Genomic DNA, 7080 nt, shown 5'->3' on the forward strand with positions numbered 1-7080 from the left:
GCATTTGAGACAGCCTCAACTCTTGTGACCTTCCTAGTCTACATAGCATGTCACATCTAGATTCATTCATAAGTTTAACATGAGTTTTTAGAGATTGTTGTTAAATTCTGGATGCCATGTTTCTATGGTTTCTCTAGGGTTGTCAAGCTGCTGTGTTTACATGATGCTGCATCCCACATGTGTGCATTTTCACTGCCAAAGGGATACTCAGCTCAGGCCTCAGGAATAATTTCTGAGACTCATTATTCATACATTACACTCCCATTGAGGATAAAATTAAGGCAAAAATCAGTTTTCTGAAGACAGGGGATGTGAGTGTCTTTCAAAATATGAAAATTTCTGAATTACAAGCATTTAGTAAGCTGCCATACACCTTGTAACCTGATCAGATTCCATCTGGTATGATTTTGTCTTCAGATAGAATGTGGATTGCTAATGAGCACCTGCTTACACTGCTTTTTATTGGTTTTGTTTAATGCTTGTTTTGGTTTCGTATACTATGCAACCAGGCAGGTGTATTTCATACTACATTTAAACATCTTTTCATAAGGAATCCTGGATGAAATAGTATAGTTTGATGACACCATAATGTCTTAAAATTCCTACCAAGCCTAGCAAAGACGTGCAATATTCTCAAGGTCACAGAGTCTCTTGGATGCACAGATGAAAGTTGCCAGCTAGAATCAGCTGCCAACAAAAAGCATTTTAAATAGTTTAGGTTATTTTTTTATTTCTCCAAATAATAATACATGTCAATTAGATTTGTGTCAGAATGTACTCTGCCTTCTACCTCTACAATGTCTTTCCCTGAATTAATGAAACATAAAATGGGAAAATTGCAGGTTTTAGAGTCACACTCAGGGATACATAGGGTAGAGTGTAAAAAGACTCTGCCTTAATTATATACATTGTAGCTCATTACATAATTGTGACTTTTTGCTGAAGCACTTAAATTGCCCTAAATGCTGAGAACTGAAAGAAAGCACTGTCCTTTACACTTTGAATTAGAGTCTCAAAATATCTCAAAAATGACACAAGTGACGTGTAGCACAATGTCTTGGTTTGGGGATTCCCATTTGCCATCTTCTGTAATATAAAACACGGATAAACAATATATGGAAAATGTGTCTCAAAGGGTAAACATGAACATGTGAGTTTTGTTCAGTCACTTTAATTTCATTGTAGGTAGTTTATACAAAGAAAGGAACTCATGTGATTGTTGAAAACAGGTTTAAGAAACAACAGATCCTGAGGGGTAACCATTAAAACTCTACTCTTGATCTGGTCCACTTTCTCTGGACCTGCTCTGTCATCCTTTACCCTTTCCTGAGTTTCACAATTCTAGCTTGTCTTCAGTCACCGCCAGAGAGCTATCCTTACTCTCTGATTCTTGACTCCACTTGCAATACCAGGCACAAAAAGACAACAGACATTGCCACCTCAGCTTGTCTAACTAACTAAATATTGATTATTCATTTTTTAAAAAAGGAGGGAGCACGTAGCCCTTCTCCTTCCAGAATCATCTTCTGCCAAGGAAGATGCAATGAAACAAAAGATAAAATGAAGGGACTCCAACCAGCTCAGCCCAAGCACGGCAAACACGGCCCTGGCATGGCTTGTCCTTCTCCTCCATGCCCTCTCCCTTCCTAAAAACCATTAGACGACATTCCTAAAGCTAGCCACCAAAGTCTAGTCCCTTACTTGGACACTTTCTCCTTTTCAGGCTGACCACCAAGGTCCAGTTCTCAAAGTATTGAAGTTCAGCAATCAAAACCCCATTTGGCTCTCCTAATTAACCCAACCAATTAAAATTAAATACCTCATCCTAACACAGGGTTTCCCCCTTTAGCTTTATAAACTGTCGTTTTCCTATGGGCCAAGTCTGTCTCCTCTCAGTCCAGAAGCAGGCCTTTGTCCCATTTCAGGACAAATACCCCTTCCCCCTCTGGCTTATCCCCTTCCCCTTCTCTCCCTTGTCCTCTGTTTCCAGTCTTTGTCTTTTATTGCTTGCCTTCTCTCCCTATGGGGCAAATAAATCTCCTTTGTTTTGAGAACTTGGTCCTGGGAGTCCTGACTTGATACTGATCTCTTATAGAAAGGCCAGGAGTTCTGTGGGAATTGACTTCTTCCCAAGTTAAACACTTCTGAATGAATAATGAGTAAATGACAAATTATGCAAACCTTATGTGATTTCACTAGGCTTTGCTAAGTCTAGAGTGTGAGGGGAGCAGAAATCTTGCTTTACCTGAACCTCAAGAATAGACTCGATCAGCTCACACAGCTGAGAATCTTAATAGGATGTTCACCAGGTATGGATGAATGACTTCAGGGAACCTAGTCAATGTCACACAAGTTGGAATCACTTCACCTCTGCTCTCCTCTCAATTTGAACCCAGGGTACCTTCTTTCTGCTTTCCTGATTTGTCTAAGAGTAAGATAGCCATCAGCATCTGGCAGCTGTTTGAAATATCAGTTATTTTAGTAGAAGGGGGCTTCACTTCTAAAAAATGTTCTCAAAAGCCAGAGATTGAATGCCATTCCATAATGTATGTTTGTGAGATAAAATTACACACACACACACACACACACACACACACACACACACACACACACACGTATTAGCTTAATCAGGCAGCCATGTTACAATTATGCAATTATGGTCAAAATCAGGACTGAGAAAGGGAGAAGCTCAATACAGAGACATGGGACACTCTTGCAGCATAAAGGAAAACAACAACAATAATGCTTTGGAATCATCCTTGTTCTTTGATAAACAACAAAGTCCCCACATGCACTATTCCTAGGTCAGTGGAGTGATGGACATGAATGGACCAGTGAATCAGCATCAGTGAAAACTGTTTCTAGGGAAAACAGCATTGCCTAGGTTATGCTTATTGTTAAATGCTCATCTCCCTCATCACAGCCAACCACAGGACCATATTCACTTCCATTAGTGAAAAATCAGACTTTCTTAAAATAGCTGGATTGGGAAATCATTTTGCTATACAGAAAATATTGTTGCTGTGATAATTGTGGCAATAGAAGCCTATTGGAAAAGAGTCAAGAAGTGAAGACACAGTAACAGCCATTTCTGCTGTTACAGAAAAGGAGGGTGTGAGTGTTTATATTGTAATTTCTTCTCAACACATTCTCTCTCTCTCTCTCTCTCTCTCTCTCTCTCTCTCTCTCTCTCTCTCTCTCTTTCTCTTTCCCTCTATCCCTCCCTCCCTCTCCCTCTCCCTCTCCCCCTCCCCCTTTCTCCTTCTCTCCCTCTTTCTACCCCCATCTCAATCTCTCTCCAGGAAAAATCATCATTTACTTGAAACTGATAAAAAAAAGCATCTACTGAACAGAAATAAAAATACTTTCTGAATTTTCACCTAAATGGTATGTGTCAGATTGTATTGACTCACATGTGAAAGAAAAATTGTGACATTACTCATCCTGTTTAAAACTCTTTCAGTTGTCTGTGTGATCCATGCTGATCAGCTGCACCGACCCTTTGTGCTCTGCTGCACACTGGCAGGAGCATCTCTGCCAGCTTTGCCAACGGCCTGGCTGTGTTCAGTCTAATGTCCTAATTTTATTTCCCTCACTCCTCTCTCTTGCTGTTTTTCTTTCTCTTTCTCTTTACTGTTTGAAAAGTACAATGGAATTGTCTTCTCAGCATGTGGATATCTGCATGTGTTAAAATTGCATTTTCTATTTTAAACTCTCTTTTTAATTTAAGAGGTCTTGTCCAAACAAGCAATCTCCATCCCCCACTCTACCCCCCTGTAGAAAGTGGACTATGCAAGCTTGATCTTGCATAGGCAAACTGCCAACTTGCAGGGGATAGAAACAGATAACAATTAAGTACACAAACAAAAACAGGGAAAGAAATAAAATACCTGAAGGTCTGCCTGATTCAATGGGCCTTAAAAACCACTCAGATTTGTTAGGAGAATAACAGTACATAATAATAACAGCAAGGTCATAGAGAGACACAAGGAGGAATTTCTTATCTAGGTATTATCATTCCAAGTGTTAACCCCTTCCACTCCAGTTTCCTGGAAGATATCAAGATGAAATAATCTCAGTTACTCTTACCCATATACTTACTTCTATACTGTATATTGCAAAACCAGGCACATAGCACATATTTATTGAGAACTTTTGAAGATAGTTCACTAAGTGAATACGTGTCTATCCCAGCTCAGCATCTAAGTATTTAAGGAGCATATTATGATGTGCACACAATACTTGCTGTGTTTCCTTTGAACAAATGTTTACCAAAGTTCTGTGTGGTAAAGGCTTGCTTTCCAGTGTGACACTGTGAGGAGACTGCAAAACCATTAAGAGGTGGTCCCTGCTGGGAGGTCTTTAGGTCATTGGTTGGCTGTTCTGTATCTCCTCCTCTTCATGGTCTTCTTTCTCCCTCTACTCCTCTTCCTCCACTTTCTCCACTGTAACAGTGCACAATGTAACAATTGTATAAAAGTCCAACTTCATAAATAAATAAGATTGTGCTTACTGATATGAACATGAGTGAGGGGATACTTATCAAAGAACAAGGATGATTCCAAAGCAAATCCATTATCAAAAAGCTCATCCCAATACTGGTGATGACTCACTAAAGCTGCAGCCCCCAAACTCTGCACAGCTTGCAAGCATCTCTACTGTCCAAGAACGTCTTCTCTGCAACTACCTGTTCAGTCTCCTCCCTTTGCCATTGTTTACCTTTTAGTACTGTAGGAGAGAGGCCCTGAAGAATCTTCCAAGTTTGTTTTTTTCTCCAAACACTGTGACATTTTACTGACCGGCTGAACTGTCTGTCTCCTGAGCTGTGTCTCCTGACCTGAAGCTCTCTCCTGGAAATAATGTTTCAATCCCAAACAAACTAGCATACTACACTGCCAGCCACGTTCAGTGTACTTGCTGGTTGTTAAAACAGTACAAAGGGTGTAGACTCTTGGATTCAAGGCCCTTGCTTTCATGCCGGACCCCAAGGTCTCTCTGAAAGGCTACCATAACTCTAAAGTTACAAGAGACAGTGGATACAGTGTTGAAGTCACACGATTCTTCTTCTTCTTCCTCTGTTCTGTCTTGTGTCCATCAGTCCTCATAAGTCTCGATTGATGAATATTCTCAGTATACATTTACCATTTTGGGAAATCCCAGTCTAAGCCAGGCATGCAGAACAGCCACTGAATAAAAGTATGATGTTGTGGAGAGTTACCAGAGACAGTAGTGATTGTTCTACAGAGACAGAGAAGTAGAGAGGTGGAATCCTTGTTCTTTTATGCTAATGTGTGGAGCAGTGGTGTTTGACACTAGAATCCCAAATTTAATGCTCTACCAGTTACACAACAGAGGTGTAGACCTGTGGCATAAAGTGATTCCACCCCAAATGCTGCTGGCTCACAAAAAGTAGGCCCAGTGATTTTATTGGTCTTTTTCTTTTCCTCATGTTATACAGTGTATAATAAGGGAATGTGTGGTCGTCAGTGCCTGAATGTCATTGTCAGTAATAGAAACGCCTTCTGGGGGAAGTTGATTGGTGCCGTGACTAGAATATAGAAGCAAACTTGAAATAGTTTCATTTTTATTTTGGAATTGCTTTTAAAGGAAAGGCAAAGGAAGGAAGGAAGGAAGGAAGAAAGGAAGGAAGGAAGGAAGGAGAGAGGGAGGGAGGGAGGGAGAGAGGGAGGGAGGAAGGAAGAAAGGAAGGAGGGAAAGGAGGAAGGAAGGGCCTCCTACATGCAAACACAGAACTCTCTGGCTGATGTATAATCAGTGTCACCATAATCTGGCCATATTGTCCTCTTCAGTGACTCTTAATGAGCCTTATATTTTTGTTACTGTAAAGTCAGCTATTGCTTGAGTGAAAATAAAAGCAAATGTACAAAAGAAAAAAAAAAAAAAGATGTGCCACCAAGGTAGTATATGCCTAACATAGTCATTTTCTCCTACCAATAATTACAGACCAATAAAACAAAACAAACAAAAAAGAGTAAATGACTGAAAATGTATAGGAGAGGGAAGAATTGTGAAAAGGAATGACCTTCCTTTTGTATTTGTGTGTGTGTGTGTGTGTGTGTGTGTGTGTGTGTGTGTGTGTGTGTGTGTGTAGGATCCACAGCTTATCTGTGACAATAGTGGAGTGAAAAGACTAGTTAAATTACATTTGTTGTTGTTGAGTTTTTTTTTCATTTGTTTTCATTGTCTTTGCTTGCTTGTTTTTCTCTAAATCCTCACAAAAAGAATCTTTCAAAGATGAAGGATGAGGGCAAATATCAGAGAGAAGACATCTGGGGGATGACATCCTGATATAAACCTGCACAGATCTTGAATGCATTGTGAACCATCAGATAGACACCAAGTAGCAGAGAGAAAGGTTGGAAAGCAAGGCCCTCTTGGACATATCACCTGCAGGTGATTGATAGGACTAAAAGCTTCAATCAAGCTCTGTTGATCATTTGCCAAAAAGAAGAACAGAAGTTCTACAAAGATCTTTAATAAGGCCTTGTATGTATTTGACACAATTGAAGGTTTTATATGTATACCATAATCAAATTTGGTTTCATGTGCAAAGCACCAGAAAAACATGTCGTATTCTTACATGAAAAGACTGTTATTAGATGCTACCTATGAGGTGACCCAGATATTGGACTGGCAAATTAGACAATAACTGTATTCAGCTATCACAACTGTACGCTGTGACTTAACTGTAAACACCAAAGAAACAAATGGAGGATTTCAGCAAAAAAGAGAAATCATAAAAATAACAAGATGAAAATTCTGGGGTTAAAAACATCACATCTGTGTAATGTGCCTGCGACATGCACTGCTTTATATACATGAAAATGCTATCTACTGCACAAAATAATGGATGCTGGAAAATATTTGAAGAAACGGTCACTTAACACCTCTGAAATTTAGTAGAGGTCATATTTACAGACTTAAATACCTGTGAGACTGGCCCCCTCCAAGAAAAGTGAAAAAGTGAAAATCTTACGTAAGCATCACGCCAATACTGAATATAACCAAAGCTAAAACAAAACAAAACACCTCACCAAAAATAACAACAAAAACAAAACA

This window comes from Peromyscus californicus, unplaced genomic scaffold, assembly GCF_007827085.1.
Source record: "Peromyscus californicus insignis strain IS unplaced genomic scaffold, ASM782708v3 Scaffold_7__1_contigs__length_154581171, whole genome shotgun sequence".
Lineage (NCBI taxonomy): Eukaryota > Metazoa > Chordata > Mammalia > Rodentia > Cricetidae > Peromyscus > Peromyscus californicus.